Source organism: Cyclopterus lumpus, chromosome 24 (genome assembly GCF_009769545.1).
Source record: "Cyclopterus lumpus isolate fCycLum1 chromosome 24, fCycLum1.pri, whole genome shotgun sequence".
NCBI classification, from domain to species: Eukaryota; Metazoa; Chordata; class Actinopteri; order Perciformes; family Cyclopteridae; genus Cyclopterus; species Cyclopterus lumpus.
The window spans coordinates 6,609,142-6,625,751 of NC_046989.1; the positions used below are offsets into that span (position 1 = coordinate 6,609,142).

Here is a 16,610-nt window from a genome sequence, read left to right on the forward strand (position 1 = left end):
TTATCGCTGTATATAATATAATATAATTCTACTCTAATGATATTCTCCCTTGAGGAGGAAATTCACATTGCAAGCGCGCCGGATTCGGGATCTTTCGGTCGCACTAATTGAGACAAATGTTTTTTGTTTGACTCTACAAATGTAAAGCCAACACATAAGTGCGGGTAAGCGTTCTTAAATCCTCTGTATATTTGCGCAGGTGTTTAATATACAATGTGTGCAGCATGCTGGGTGAGTGCGGCTCTGCCTGCGCCCCTCCCTCCCCTCTCCCCGGTGTCACCTACCATCGAACGGCTCGTCATTACGTTTCCCAACTGACTAATTAATGGCCCGAGCTGGTCAATTAATGTGTAAATGTATGCGCGCGGCCGTGGGCCATTGTCAGCGCAGGTAGACAGGTGTGTGGGCTCGGACTCTTTAACTAATTGGGTGCACTCCCGACATTTGGCAGGCTCTGAAGAAACACACACACACACACACACACACACACAGGCGGACGCCCACGTGCGCTCTGAAGGGGAGTGTACATCCAAGGGATCAGTTAATTAATCTTGTTAAAGATGAATCAACTTCATCTGAAACGAGTCTCTTGCTCTCACAGCGTGGCTCGCCTCAGATGGAGTGCCACTTTCTCGCGTTCCTCCCCCCCCCCCCCCGAGGCAACCGAGAGGCCTTACAATGTGTGAACAGGTTTTTTTTTGTAGCCAAATGTGCCATTTCATTATGATTAGTCTAATTTCTTTGGTAGTTGCAAAGATGTTCCCGTGTCCACGAGTGCGCCCTGAAACACGCATTCAAAGCCTCCTAATTGGAGCGAAGCTCGTCTCTCCGGCAGCTGTTGCCCCGCTGCTGAAAGTGGTGGCACAGTAATCATGTTGGCTCGGCCGGTACTTGCCCGGAAGCGGTGATGGCACTCGGGTTGGTGCCCTCGAGGCCGTGCCCGAGTCTGACCTCGTCACGTCGGCTTGGAAGCAGAAAGACGCACACACACACACACACACACACACACACACACCGTTTTTCACTGCATACTTATGAGGATGAGGTGAGCGCAAGTTGGGCAGGAAGGTTTGAGGCAGCACACACACACACACACACATGTGTACGCACACTCGTACACAATCAGACTGCCTGCTGGGATATCCATGACAACCGTGCTGTCAAGCGACAGTTTGTGAGTGAAACTGAAACCAGAAGTATGTCTCTTCTTTTCCGCCGCCGTTTTGTTGTTGTTTGTCTGACAAAGGCGTCTGATTAACACTGTCGTCTGCGATGAAAGGCAGCTGCAAAATAGCTATATGCACATACACACACACACACACTCACACACACTCTCAGATGTACAGAAATGTCCATGCGTTAAGACGTATGTACATATACACACACTCACACATGCAGAGACACTCTGAATATACCCACTGTCTGTAGAAAACGTTTCGATCTTTGAAATGAATCTCTCTCTCTCTCTCTCTCTCTCTCTCTCTCTCTCTCTCTTTGTATTTCTTCCTGGCTCTCCTTCCTCAATATCGACACTACTAAAATACTATTAATAAATCAAAAGACACGTATTTCATTCATTTTTTTTATTTTAATTATTAATTTTTGTGGCCGATTAAGAAGAATGAAACTAATACTTTTAAACATCTTTGTTTTTTGAAAGAGTAATAATGAAAGAAGGGGCATGAAATTAAAATTAATTAATTGGAGATGATGAAACTACAGGTTTTCTTTTTTTTTTAAAGTTTTTAATGAATTGAATCATTATTCAGGATCAAAACTGCTGTCATTTATCTTTTTTAAAATGCTACACAAATCAGCCTGATTAATTGTCATTGATAAATTACAGACATTGTGCTTGCATTATATTGAAGTTTTTTTTTATTATGTAATTAATAAAAAGGGGCCAAAAATTAAGTAATGAATGAATACTAAGATTTTGGGGGTGAAAGTAGAATTTGCGGATTCAAATAATAACGTTTGGGTTATTTTGGTCTGCTTTGACATTGTGCTTTTCCAACAGTATGTAAATTAATCTGCTTTCCTGCATTGACCTGACCTTGACCGTTGACCCCTAGTAGAGAGGACACGCACGAAGAAAGGATTAGTTCTAACTACTGATGTGGATTTAATAATATTAGCTCAGGCTGGGATTTTCGCAGTTTGTCAGACCAAAATATGAACAGCAGCAAAAATGGCCACAGTCTCTGTGCTAAGCTAAGCAAAGCTAAGCTAAGCTAATCGGCCGATGACGGCTATAGCATCATATTTACTGCACAGATACGAGAGTAGTATTCATGTTCTTATCTCACTCTCTCCAATGAGCTAATATGCATCATTCCAAAAATAATAATAAAAATAATAATAACAGTAATAATAAATTTTATTTATATAATACTTCTCAATGACACGTTACCAACATCATTAAAATCATAAAAAAACGTTATAAACTGTAAGCTTAGCTTGTGTCTAATAGGTCACAGCTTGGTGCAGTATGGACTGTATGTAAATAATGCTCTAAATATGTCTGTTCCTGGTCTAATGCCTGTGCATCAGTATCAACGTGGACTAATGTAAACCACCTCATGTGAACCTGCAGAGTTGTGGGCCACCGGGGAGGAGGGCGCGGCCCCGACACAGTTTAAGCTCGTATGGCAAACATCAGCAAACCGCTGCCTCTAGTTTCACAAAGCGGCATTAGCATTCATTCACATTGAGCAGTGTCTCTGGCGACATGATAAGAGTCCATTGTTAATTCTTTGCTGCTAAACTCTCCACTGTATTCAAAGATAGTGCTGCGGGGACGTAGCTTATCGTGGGGGTTGTGGGACCGAGGAACCAAAACAATGGGCTGAAAGATCCGTACAGCTGAGGTGAACTGCAGAAAAGGTATGCGACCCCTTTCACATTATTCATAAAAAATAAAGATAAAAGAAAAAATATTTAGCTGCTTTAATTAAGTACCGTCTTACGATACAGTCGTGATAGTCCTTTTAGAGGGTTTCAGGGGGCTGATTGAGGTCGCCAGTCCATCACAGGGCAGGATCTTGTGTTACATAAGTATTTTCCAATAACCCACATATATAGCTTACATTGGCATTACGTGTACTATCTGAATTTTCAAATACAGTATCTCTGATAATCACAGTCGATTTAGTTCAAAGATCATTGGTTCTGCAGCTCCCTCTTGGTTTGCCAGTCTCCTGATAACCCTCTTGCCTGTGTTTCAAGGCTGCATTGTGTATTCTAACAGATCTGATTCACTTACTGTGTAACCCTCCATCCTTGCCTCATTGCCTCGTGTGCACACCTCTTTGACAGAACCTCAAGAAATCCTCAGATCCTCGCAGTCTGTCAGGATCTGAAAAGTCTTGTGTTCTTTTTCACATCGGCTGGTCCTCCTCATTCCCTTCTGCCTGCCTGCACCTGCTGTCTACCTGTTTCTGTCCATGCATCCTCATTCCTACACAGTGGCTTCTTGTGTATAATACAGCCAAACAGACACACACACACACACACACACACACACACACACACACACACACACACACACACGTGCGTGCCATTCTGTGGAAGGACCAGACAAATGTTGTTATGACGGATGTTGTTTAGCCCGGCGTTGTCCAGACTGGGTCAGGACGGGCCGCGTCAGTGAAAAGGCCACTGGATGATGCAAAGCCGCCGCCGCCGCCGCCGCCTCACACACACACCCAACGATGATGGATCAGAGGGGAACGAGAGGAAAGGAATTAGAGAGAGGAGGGAAATAATGATGGATCAGACACGTACACCGAGAGAGGAAGATTCAGAGATGATATTGAAACGGATAAAGAGAACAAGAGGTTACCATCCCGATGCATCATCCTTCCTCCCTCCAGCAGCATCCCAACACACTACTTAGGCGCAGGCACACACAGAGACGCCTAAAAAGGGAGGAATTAATGAGCCCAATTGAAATGCTGACATTTAGGTGGTAGGGAGGAGTGGGAGGGGGGGGGGGGGGGGGGGGTGTAGGAGGTGAAGCTCGGGGATAGATTTTGTGCCTTCATTTTGAATGATTAGTCATAACAGCAGGGCATCCAAATGTCACCACTGTCAACAACGGAGGTTCTTTTTTTGTTGTCCGTGTGTGTATTGTGCGTTTGGCCTTTTATGTTACTAATAACAATATGCTTGGGGCCATTTGTTTATGGCGCTTCACAGACTAGTGCTGGTTAATGTAAAGCCCACTCTGCTGAGTCCTTGATGTCTTAGTGTGAAGATAGTAATCATCACGTTAAAGCCCATTGATGCCAACGTCAGGGCTGTAACACACACACACACACACACACACACACATAACTACACACACATCCGGGAGCCGGGCCAATGCATCAAGGTCTTCACACCTGTGTGCACTCTAAATGTTGCGGGGCAGAGGGGAAGGTTGCGAGGGAAATCGTGTGTGTGTGTGAGATCATCTGAGCACATCAACAGTGATGGCTGATTCATGCTTCATGCCCCGCTGTCAGTGTCAAGGATCATTTGCCGTGACATCCCGTTTTGGTGCTGTGCTGTTTGGCCTCGCGGAGCAGAGCAGGGCTGTGTAGCTACTGCTTGATTATTTTATTTTTTTAAGTTTTCGTTTTCACCTTTTAAAATGTTCTGTGCTTATTTTTTTCTCTTCCTGCGATTCCCTGAAAATGTTGTCGATGGTTTGATTTGATCAAGGCTGGGATTTTTTTTTCCCATTTTGAATTCTCATTTCAGATCAACGTCTCTGACGGGGCATAGAGGAGTCATATTCATGTTTCAGCAATGTTGTCTTACAGTTTTTTTTAGATCACTCCGTATACTTACAGTACTTCCATATCGTACTAGACGTTGTATTCTTCTTTTTCAACCCTTCTCTCTCCTAGTTTATCATTACAACCTTGATTTTCTTACTCTTGTTTGTCTCTGCTGACTCATTTCGTATGCACCAATTAAGCAGAAAATTACAGAATGCCACCATCTCTGGACACAATGTAACAGGGGAAGGGGGAGTGTTTGCATACGTGCACACAGAGAGACCGACTGTGCATTGGTATACAGTCCACATACACATGGTTGTGTTGTACATGAAGTAGTACTAGCCTAAAGAACTATATTTATGAGCATATATATATATTTTTGTACTGCGTGATCTCCCCTCCTGCCAAAGTGTAACAAATCCACTCCACCTGTCGTGAAGTAGTAAGGCCACAGTTTGAAGTATGGAAAGCCGCAGTGAGAAGATAAGCCTGAGCCCTGACAGCCATCCACAGATCAAACTGGAAGAAGACAACAAGAGCCGCACAAGAGCTGCTGTATATTTATCATGTGACAGGAATACACACAGAAACATAACTGCGTTGTGTTGTCAGTTAACAGAACAACGTGTTTCGTCTGCAGCTGGTCATATTACATATCAGACTTAAATATTACATATTGACGAACGGGGTGGATGGGCTTTCTCGGCCCAGTGTTTAAAAAGTAGAAAAAGTGTCGCAGAACTTTCCGGATTTTCGGGAATAAGAAGAAAAAAAAGATGGAACTTAGCCGAGGTGAAGGCCAGGTGGAGAGGAGAAGCCAGACCGGGACGCTGAGAGGGATTTGTTTGATGAAAGTGAATGAGCCTGGACTGGAGGGAGAGGGATGTACAAGAAGAAAGAGGAGAGGAGAGTCTGTTTCCAAGGAGATAAATAATAAATGTGATGGGGTTGAGGCCGCTATCTAATGGCCACACTCTAATGCAACAGGTCACGGGGGTCGTTGTCGTGATAGCCAAGCTATACTTCAACGTGTTTTGTCAGCGTTCATCTTTCCGCCTCAGATCGAGCCTCGGCCCCCGAAAATTTTATTCATGCTCCTTTTTTTTTTTTCTTCTTTCTTGATGTTATTTATTTGACTTTTTCAGTTTGAGCCAGGAGAGGAGAGCGCAGCACTTTGTCATCTCGGTGGGATAGTTGATGATGCAGACAGAAAACACCAGACAGGAGGCAGCGCTCTAAAGTAAACAAGAAAAGAGAGGGACGTGGAGAGGGAGACAAACGAGGGGAACCGAGGAGAAAAGAGCCCGAGGACAGTTGGAGTGAGCGGAGTGGGCAGCACACAGCCACGAAAGAGAAGGAGGGAGACAGGACGGTGCAATCGGAGATGAAGTGGGGGCACTCGTACGCCATTATCTTCTTTTTTTTTTTTTTTTGTGGCAAGCGCTCCGCTGCTCTGTAGCACCTGGGAAAGGCTTTACTCCCAACGGGCGCCATTCACCTGGAGCGCACGTGTCCTTCTCACGTTTACTCACAAAGTAGTGCAAGTCGTGTGCGCTGCTTGTTGTGCTGTTGCATCATTTAGCGTCCTCCCTTCTCCTTGGCCTTCGTCCCACCTTGAATATTCATCAGCCCCGACAGCATGCATGATTGAGAAGAGAGTCACAGAATGTAATATTCAAATACACTGTAAAGGCTGCTCATGCACGGTGTGTGCGCTTGACATTGATGGCTGGTGCTGTGGCGTCATGTCAAGCAGCTGTGTGTGTGTGTGTGTGTGTGTGTGTATGTCTGTCAAGCTACACGCTCGTTGTTTCCTCCCCACCTTGATCTTCTCTTCTTTTTTTTTTTCTAACCACTCCCCTCTTGTGTTTTGTTTTCTGAGCTCCGCCTGTCTCTCATCTTCCTCTTCTTCCTCTCCTGAGGCGTGTACCATTATGTATACTCAGGTGTCATGTTACACAATGTGGATCTACTCTCAGACGAGAGAGAGAGAGAGAGAGAGAGAGGTTTAGAGAAGATGTTTTTGTTTGTCATTGCACTCCCTTGTCGTGTCATACTTTGCATGCACAACATTGTGTGTATGTGTGTGTGTGTGTGTGTGTGTGTGTGTGTATTTGTTTGCTCTCTACGGGCGCGCCTGTCTTTATCTTTTCGCCTGTGTTTCCTCTACATGTTTTATGCGTTTCACTTTCAAGCCGTAATAAACTCCCCAGCCCCCCGCAGGCCCCGAAGCTTTGCCCTTTTGGTGTTTGCTTCTCTTTGCTCTCATTTTGTCTGAAACCTGCACTCTCTTATCGTCCCCGCTCACTTCCTCAGCGTCGCTCATTCGCTCTGCCCGCCTCTCTCTCTCTCTCTCTCTCTCTCTCTCTCCCCTTGTGAAGTGTGCGACCTCTGCAACTTTATTCTGCCCGTCGCTTGGGACGTTAGCCGGATCGGGTCGATGAATATTGATGAGCTCGTTCAGAGCGCACTCAGTAAAGGCCAGACACGGAGATCTCTGGATCCCAGGGCTCCGCCAGCACTCCCAGTCCGATACACTGACGTGCCCACATCCTGTGTTTCCCCCGCTCTCCTCCCGCCCCCCTCCTTCTCAGGTCAAGGACTGAGATAATTACCAAGTCACAGAGAAGATTATCAGGCAGGTTTGTTGATGGGGGCAAAAGTTCACCTGTGTTTTATTAACAGCTCATACGAATTCAGGAAGAAAGAATGCATCTTTGACTTGAAAGGCTCACAATCTCATCAGCTCCATTACCTGGTTTGGATTGCCGGGTGCAGATATTTAATCCAAGATAACACCTGTGCATCTTCATTGCGTTTCTTGTTGTTGTTAGTATCCAACTTTGTGATTAATGCAACTGGTCAATAACAGTCAAGGTGTGACTTTGCAATGTCAGGGTTACCCTGGTTTCAATGTTTGTAGTTTAAGTCATGCAGTAACTACATATGCTGTCAAAGGTAAGATAAAATCACACTCTATGGCATCTGTTTCACCATAGAGAGTTATTTATATATATATATATATATAGATGTATGTAAGATCAATGTAAAAAGCAGTAAAAGAAAGACGGTTGAAGCTTAAAGGTAATTTTCCTTGTAAATTAAGAAAGATAAATAGTCATAATAGCCATAGTAACTTGACATCTCACTAATTCCTTTCCACACAACTAAATCACGGAGTAACAAGCAGTTAGGCTATAAGTATAATTATAAGTATGACATCGAAGCTGGGCAATATATTGTCGTTGTATATCAATATCGTGATATGAGACTAGCTATCATCTTAGATGGTATTGTAATAAGTGTTACAGTAAAGTGAAGTCCAACAACTTATATTAACAGTATTGATGATTTATTTAATCCAAAATCTCATTGTGTATATATTTTGTGAAAACACCAATACTCAATCCGACAATATTGTCACAATTTTAATATTGAGGTATTTTGGTTAAAGAAAATGTGATATTTTATTTCCTTTGTGGTGCGACTATGGGTCAGTGGTTAGCATGCCCGTCTTTCAATCAAGAGGTTGGCAGTTCAATCCCCGTCCTAGTCGATGTGTCCTTGAGCAAGACACTTAACCCTGCATTGCTCCCCGTAGCTGTGTCTACGGTGTATAATGTAAAGTGTCTTTGAGTATCTTGAAAAGCACTATATAAATTAAATGGATTATTATTATTATTATTATTATTATTAAGCCTTTAAATCACATATTAAAATGTAGTAAATTGTAAATTACTTAAATATACTTATTTTAAATATAAAAACAGACATCTAGCAAAACAGAGAAACAAAATGTAATATGAGCTATGACGTGTGAATATAAAAAACAAAGAAGGTTTATTAAGTAGGCTTATCTGCAAAAGTAAAATATAGTGCAGGTTCTATGAGGTAAGTAATCAGCCTAAAAGTTATTTAATTAATTAATTAATCAAAACCTCCATCAACATAGCTCTCCAGGTCGCTGTACAACTTGAAACCCTTATGTTCGGTCTTTTGGAGGCAGTATACTGTCTATGTAAATTAGGACAAATTGGTTACGAGTCCGGGTCAAGTAATCCCTCGTCATCCAACATAGCTGTTGGCGTTTTGGGTCAAGAAATCAAATCCAGCATACCAAAAATCAATTTTCTCTTGTGGAACTGACGACCAACAACACTTTTAACATCGAGTAATGTACAGCAAATTGTAAAACCGCCAGAAAACAGTTACCCGAAGACGAATATGGCAATCTGACCGGCACGAAATGATGAACTTGACCCTGGAGCATTTTCCATGCCATGATATTTAATAAAATGTGTTATCCTCCATTTATCCTGCTAATCTGATGGAGATTACCCCTTTCCCCCCCACTATGACTGGCAGTGGTAATAAGATGTGACGAGAGAGAGAGCCTTTCGTGGCAGCCGGTGACGGTCTCACCGGTCATTAACCTGTCTGCCACCATGTCAAGCACAGAGGTGATGATTGGTTCACTTTGACAAGTCAGCCGCCGGGTCGGCTCCCGGCAGTCATGAGGACATGACATGTGTTCTGGGGCGGGATGTGTAACCGGTGTGCGAGCTGGGCTTTTTGTTCGGTGGGTCCTGAGTGGTGCCGACAGCATGAGTGAGTTCAGTGCTTGTTCCTGTGTCACTTCTGCCCGGGCAATAGTAATATAGGAGGCCTTTTCCATTACTTTGGTGTTTCATATCAATTCCGTCCCATTACTGTTTTTTTTTATTTATTTTTTTATCAATGCTGGATTGAACCCTCCTATAGGCTCCCAGTTTTCATCATAATGTCCTCGCACACAGGACTTTGGTGACTTTTCTCTTGCACCAGCTTGACGTTGACACCTTTTATGGACTAGAGAGCAGCAAAAGTCTCATCTGGTTGCAAGAATATGTTTTATTGTATAGAAGTCTAATGAGAAAATGAGATTTATTCCCAGCAGTAAACATTGCACACATGAGTTTCTGGTCTCAATCGCTCTAGTTTCAAGTCTTCTTCAATACAACACGATGTCCATCTAGTAAACGATGGTCCCATTTAGATGGAAATAGAGGATAAAGCAGAGTATGCTTCCTTGGTTCGGGAGAGTTTTTTATTTTTTTTATTTTTCAGTTCACGGAAGTTAATTGTTACATTTTGGTTGCCTAAAAAATGTTTTATTCAACATTCGGTTGCCCCACCTTCTTCATGTCTCTTCTGGTAGCACAAAACGAAGATGGCGATGCCCGAAAGCCGTACTCAAGGCTTCAAAATGTCGTAGTTTTTAATTTATTGCAATGAAATAATGTTGCGTGAGGACATCGATATCCTCGACCTGGCCTGTATTCTATCAGCGCGATCCATCGGCTACTCCAGCAACAGGAGGCTGAACTCCTCCCTCAACTGAACCTCTAATAAGAGTTATTGATGTTAGACGTTCAACAAACTTCAACTTAGTGCTTGACCGACACCACGGAGAGTGTTGTGCTGCGAGTTATTCCTCAGACTTCCCCTGCGGAGTGAGGGATCGAGCTGTTTGTCTCCAACATTTCCAAACAAGAAATAACTCATCCAACGGCGTGTTTTGTTTTGATTAATTATAGAAAAGCGTAAATACAACGCGTGAGGCTGATCGGTCAATCACCGTAAACCCTGTGAGCTATGATAGATGGGCTCTCAATCATCTTGTAATTTATTCAGTCACTTTATTTAGATTACTGTATAAACAATTGCCTGGCGTCTTGAATATACAGATTTTCTTTCTGGTAGAAGGAGTCACCTTCTGTTTCACTGTGGGTTTAATGTCGGGAAAAGTCGTTTTAATGTCTTCGCAAGTGGCCGTCAATAATTTAGTGGCGTCGGGCCACATGCACTATAACTATAATAACAGCTGTGGGAAACCCCGGCCATTGTGTGCCGCGCCATAGGGCCAATTTCCCCTTAGGCCGGTGTGTTCACACATCGGTCGAGAGTAAGATTGAATTATGGGCTCTGTGGATTTAGGACACCCACTGCCCCTTCAAAAACCTCGCCCAGGACTGCCGTGTTAAATCGATCCAACGCTCGAGATTAGTGAAACATGTCGACCTCATCACATCCGTGGTTAAATCAACATGCAAAGGCCAACCGTCAGCCCTGACACTCCAGACAGCATATGAATATTATCCTGCTGGAAATGTTTGCTCCTCTTTCAAGTTTAAACTAAGACACTACACTAATAATTCAAACTAATAGGCGCGATCATTAGTTTCTCTGGAATGTTGATGTTGTTATTAGAGGTTGAAAGTGGGTTTTTGAGTCAAACATTAGTTGTTTCATTCGCATGGGTAAAGGTCTGATTTAGGGTAATTTGACATAATGATTTTTAACCTAATTGTCTTAATTTGAGTTCTTTCAAGTCCCTTTTTAGTATTTTATATAAACTATTGCTGAATGTTAAATGCTTAAAGCTACTGTAGCAGACACAGCAAATAAAACACCTCACACATCACTAAGTATTAAAGCCGAATTTCATTCAATTTATTATTATTATTCAATAAAATAAAAAATTCTGACTTTAATGGTCGTAGCCACTCACACTTTAAAATCCCTGTAAAAGGCAGTACTTTTGTGTCTTCTGGTTGTGGGTGTTGACATGAAAACTGAAAATCCTTTTTGAAATGCCAAAAGAATTGACAAAAACATGTTTTTTAATGGAAGGAAAGCTGTTGAAATAAAAAAAAAAATAGCCATGTCACCATGACATCACCCGTTGGTTTGTGGACTACGGTTTTGAGGCCTCGGGTTCGGCATGCTGGCTTTCTGCATGTTGACAAAAAGCAACAGGAGAGGGTGGAGCTCAGTACAACCGGACAGAAGACATTTCTTCTTCACTCTAAATTGGACAATTATTCAGTAAATTAACATCATGCTGTATTCAAGGACACTTGAAACTAGCGATTGAGAATATCAACTTTTATGTAATTAATCAACGGAGAAGGAGTCATTTTCTCATAGACTTCTATACAATCTGACTTCTCATTGCAACCAGAGGAGTCGCCCCCCTGCTGGCCATTTGATAGAATTCAAGTGTAAGGCTCTTTTGCATTGGCTTCCCCTTTTAGAAGTGGAGGTTGGCACCTGCTCAAGCCTTCCATAGACCATAACTATGCACATTAGCTCTTAGATTTTGTTGGCAAATGTGCTTATTGTCCCTTGTCTAAAATGATCTACAGTGTTAACTTCAAGTGTCACCTGTGTGTTGAAAGCAGTTCAAATTTAACAGGCTACAGTAGATCACTTTGATGTCGTAATATTTATTTGCTGTTTGCGTTTATTCCTCCAGGAAAGACGGTGACATATGGAGGAAATTAATTTCACAGTAGTTTATTGAAGCTCTGCTCCAGTGGCGGTTCAGCTCATTGTTTTTGATTGTGTGTGTGCACACCTGCTTGTTTGCATGTTTCTTAATGTGTGTGTGTGTGTGTGTGGGAGGGAACGGGGGGGTAGGGTGTGTGTGACAGAGAAAGCGATGGCTCACCCTCCCACCCCCACCCACCCACACCCACACACACACACACACACACACACACACACACACACACACACACGTGGCTTCTGACAGCTTTCTGCTCTGCCTATCGATTTGCCCCAAAGCGGCTCCCGTCTACACACACATACACTCAAACACACTTTCTCTCTGTTGCTTTCTTTTTTTTATCATATGCTGATAGCCGGGTTGGACTGCATTGCAGTTTTTAATCAGTGGAGCGATAGCATGTCTGACTACACAAGCTTGTCTTGGACAAACTACGGCTCACTCTGTAATTGATGTTACTTCACACACGTGCGCAAATGCAACGGTGTTTTCTTTCTGTTTTTATGTGGTTGTGGAGATAATTAAGGAAACGTGTCCGATAATGGGCGCAGGGGGTATAGTGAGAGCATAGGTTTAATAAGGTTAATGTATTTTCAAGCACAACACATAGACAGAGCAGTACAGCTGTCAAAGTATAACGTTAGCTACGTGGTAATGTTAGCTATAGCAAACAGTACAATACCTGTCTCTTCTGGCAGATGAGTGCATCCTTCACCAGCTGAAAAAGACTTGTAATTTTGGGAAGTTTGGCATTTAATTCAGAAATGTTCTGTTTTGAATGCCCCTTTTGGGCACCACTTTTAAATGTGCGTTTCATTTTTCCTCAAGAGAAATTTCCTCATAGTTCTCCCAGAATACACCGCGGCCCAACAATAACACCAGTCCGCGTAGCAGGAGGCCCTAGTGGTTGCCTGTTACGTTTGCCTGTTACAACTATTATTTAAAACTTAAAAAGCCAGTTTAAAATACTTTTTTTTTTTATTGTGTAGCTTTATATGAGAGAGACAACTTTGAGGGATATCTTAATGTTATTACGTAATGTAATATTATTTATTTATTTATTACATTATTCGGCCCAGATTCGGCAGCCATCATCGGCCAGAGTCGATGATTGCTGCCGATAAACCGGTTGCCATGTCTCAGACAGAATCTGCCCATGTCCGTAACAGCTACACCTGGGCCAGACATGGCAACGGTGAAATGTGCCAAAGGTGGCTCACATTTGGCTGCATCGAGCCGGAACACAGCCGAGTCAGCCGACACTTAGCCGCAATACGGCCGAGTCCGCTGGCTAGTGTTGGATTAAAAAAAAAATTGCCACGCGAGGCCCCCTGTTCCTGTGAGGCCCCCCCGCGGTGCGGGGGCTGTGGGGGTGATCTCTACGGGCCTGCGTGCATCCTTTTGCGAAAAAAGCCCCGGCCACTTCTAGTCACCGTAGGAGAGCAAGTTCGCATGTGGTCGGCATAATTTTAGCAGGAAATTAAGTATTGTTTACTTTCATGCCTGTGTGCATGCGCTGCCATCTGCTTTTTCACTCATGGTCCATGTTTGTTTTTTTTATCTTGTTTTTTTTCTCTCTCTTTTTTTTGGAATGGCTTCATCTCAGTGTTCATAATTGATTAATCAAACAGTCCCAAGAAATTTAAATAATAAGACTGTTTAATAATAATAATAATAATTCTGTTTTACTACTATTACTAAAAGTACTAACAGTAATAGCCCGTTAAGCCATTTTTCCCGTTCTTGTAGTTTACAGCGATACCGGTGTCAGATTTAACACTTGAAATTCAAGTTTTGAACTGACGATGACACAGAGGGGTAGATTAAAGCGACCATGAACTTGACTGAAATGACAATTTTCCTTGAGGTTTGTTATCATTTATAGTTCCTGTAGCTGGCCAACAATGCTCACGTTAGCTCAGTGGGATACAGCAGTTCTGAACAGGGCTTTTTTTTTATTGTATCAAACAGAATATGTCCACGAACTAATGCAGCTGGGTAATGACACTCCCTGGCCATGAAAGTAACACTACAAAGTCACTCCTGGAGGGAGGTATCGGTGAGTCAGATGCGCTCACGGTTGCAGCCTCCATCAGAGTAAATAAACACACAAACGGAATCCAACGCTCGTTATATATAATGTACTAATCTATGATTGGACAGTTGCTATTTTGGAGGAGATGTTTAAACAGTTGTCCTCCGAATGGGGAAGTGGTAATGGGCCAAAAAAAAAAAAAGACACATATACTGTGCAATTAGCATTTATCCTGCTGTCTTCTACCCGCAACTGATCTTTGGGTGGACAGATGGGTCGCAGGCGATAGGAAGCGAGTATGCAAGTGATTGAAAAAGCCTCGATGGATGCACGTGGGCAGAATGCACGGCGGCTGATTGACGAGTCGGGTCTAATTTGCCAGCACTCCTCCGCTTAGTGTTACGCCACTGGCCGTACTCTCGCTGCCCTCCCACCCTCCCACACCGTGTTCTTTGTACAACACCACAGAGGAAATGTGGATTTTTAATCACTCGGCATAATTAATTACCGTCCTTCCTTGTTAAGAAAATAAAAAGCCTCACAGCCGCATAGTAATTGACAGCGGCGCGTTTGCGACCTACCGTAGGTGAGTGTCGATTAGTGAAGTACGTGTGTGTGCGCGCGTGTGTGTGTGTGTGTGTGTGTGCAGGTGCGTGAGAGGATGTCGGCGTGTATTTTTTTTTTACGTGCATATTTGTATGTCTCTGAATGCAATTTGTAATGTGTGTTGAATAAAGAACCTTCAATCCAGATATACTTAAGGAATCCCGAGGTCTTGCACATTACAAAAAAAAAGAATAACTGCGACCATACAACTTTTATGAAATGCTCCAATAGCGAAAGCGTGTTCGGTATTCAGTCGTCACAACCCAGTGAGGCAATAACGATGATGAACAGACTTTGGGTTGCAGTTTACATTCAGTGATGGATTTGAGAGCTTTAGATTGCAGTGAGGGCTTTTTACAGGTAGTTAAGATTCCATTTCTGTTCCCCAAATGACCTCCATTTCCAGAGGGTCCTGAGCTTCAGCTTTAATCATTTATTGCTCCGCCCTCCCCCCCGTCGCGAGGCGCTTCACTACGCCACCACCGTGCATGCTTCTGCTGTGCTGCGGCTGCTCATTTGCATAAGCATTTACTTGTAAATTAGAGATTTAACACCGCTGATCAGTAAGAGTATCAGTACTTTATTAAGGAAATCAGCCAATGTGAGTTCTGCCTAATTACAATTTAGCCATCGTGTTGGTCCGTTGTAACACAATTACACGAGCGAGTGGACTATATGGAGCCGCACTAACGGCGGAAGGAAAAGGGATTATTTTTACGCGCCATTTTGATTACCTAACTTCCGATTTTATTTTCCAATAAAGGGGGATGCAGGTTTTTGAAAACTGAAAAAAAAAATTAAAAAAAACATTCTTGTGTAGGACTGTAACTTTCTTTCATTTCCCCCCCTCCCTTCCCAAGCAATGTTACGTTCAAGCAGCTCCATGTGTGCGCGCCTCCAGTAGAGCTAGCAACGTGGGGCTTCATCCACGTTTGACTGCACAATGCTCTGCAGCGTAAAGCCACTCACCTGCTGCAGCGCTCCAATGTGGCTTTTCAACAGATGTCTCTCGGGTATACGTTGCGTTTCAAAGGCATCCAGAAGTATACCACGCCATGCAGTGGGGCGGCCACAGGAGCTCCAATCCACAGCGCTTTTTGCAGCATTGACAGCATGACTTGATTTGTATTTATGTGACCCAGACAAGTTTCGTTTTCATTTTGATGGCAACATTGCATCATGTAAGAGAATTACTGCGGTCCTCTTTAGCATGCAGCTATTTATCATCTCTAAGGAAAAGTGTTTTACTGCCTCAAAATGCATTTTTATTACATTATTTTCAATGGGGGCCACTTAATTTTCTCACCCAAATATGATTAATTTGGTGCAACAGTAGATCTCACCATCACTGATAGAGGGTGCGCAGAAGGTTTCTGTACTAACCCATCTTCATTACAAAACTGCCATAATAAAGGTTTAAAGTGTTAACCGGTTCATTCACAGACCGTTGCTAGTGTCTTAACATGTTAAAATGAGTTTGTGTATAGAGCTTTACGCCGATGAAATATCGCCAGGCTTTACATTGATATCCAGTCTTATAAATTTGATCCGACCACTGAGGCTGAAACTATGTTTTATGAGTCTGGCAGCAAGTGATGTGTGTGTGTGTGTGTGTGTGTGCGTGTGTGTGTGTGTGCATGTGCGTGTGTGTGTGACGGAGCCTGTCTTTGCAGCAGCCTCGCTTTGGCAGGTTGTGGTTTTCCCCTCAGAAATCAGCCGCTCTCTGAACTGTTAAATCACACTAGAAGCCAACCTTTGAGAAGAAAATTAATTACTTTCCCTCCGCCTCCTCCTCATTTTTATTTTTTTTACCCACATTAACCCTCCCTCATTCCTTTTCACTCTTACACTCTCCTTCTCGATCGCTCTC

General features: G+C 43.1%; 1 protein-coding gene across 1 annotated transcript in view; it reads left to right on the forward strand.

The window, feature by feature from the left end:
• nbas (NBAS subunit of NRZ tethering complex) overlaps positions 1–16,610 on the forward strand; it is a 133,072-nt gene that overhangs the window by 100,823 nt on the left and 15,639 nt on the right. The window lies entirely within an intron of this gene.